The following is a 796-nucleotide window of genomic DNA, read 5'->3' as shown; positions in this document are numbered from 1 at the left end:
AAAGCCATATTATAACATCGACTGAGATAAAGAATAAAAATGAAATATTAAAATCACGATGTATCTCGCTGCATTGCGCGAGTACGCTTCTAGTTATATTATAAACCATTTGACAAAAACTCTTAAAAATCATTTTTATGCATAAAGTACTGTTTATTGATGCATATTATTTATAATTCAAGATCACACGTAAATTGTACGTAAGTACAACTTATTAAAGCTTCATTTTTTTAAATTTCTATAACTAACTATAGATAAACATAATCAAATACGAGATAAATATCTAATTTTAAATATAAAAAATCTAAAATATAATTAAAATAATCATTAGTTATAAAATATATTTAATCATCAGTTCTAATCCTTGGTCTATGCTAGACAGGGCCGTATTTGGACTTGAATGTTGGTTTGGGCTTCGATTGGGCCATTGGCCCACTCTTTATGATTGTTTCTCGTTTTCAACTCACGTGATGGATTTAATTTAGGGGCTGTTTGTTTCCCTCTTAATGGTGACATTAAGAGGGAGCCTCTTAATCGGTCAGAGGTTTGGAGTGTTTGGCACAAAATATGAAACCTCTTAATGGTTACATATACCTTTTAACCATTTTGTGTTAAACCCTTCCCTCAACCATTCAGATCTAAACTTTTCCAGATTTGCCCTCTCTACACAKCATTCCTTCACATCGCCTCCCACCCCCCACGATCGCCATCTCCGGTCGCCATCTCCGGTCGCCATCTCCGGTCACCATCTCCGGTCGCCATCTCCGGTCGCCATCTCCGGTCACCATCTCCGGTC

The sequence above is a fragment of the Cynara cardunculus genome, assembly GCF_001531365.2.
Source record: "Cynara cardunculus var. scolymus isolate 2C chromosome LG 9, CcrdV1, whole genome shotgun sequence".
Classification (NCBI taxonomy): Eukaryota; Viridiplantae; Streptophyta; class Magnoliopsida; order Asterales; family Asteraceae; genus Cynara; species Cynara cardunculus.
Note: the sequence above shows the minus strand (reverse complement) of the source record.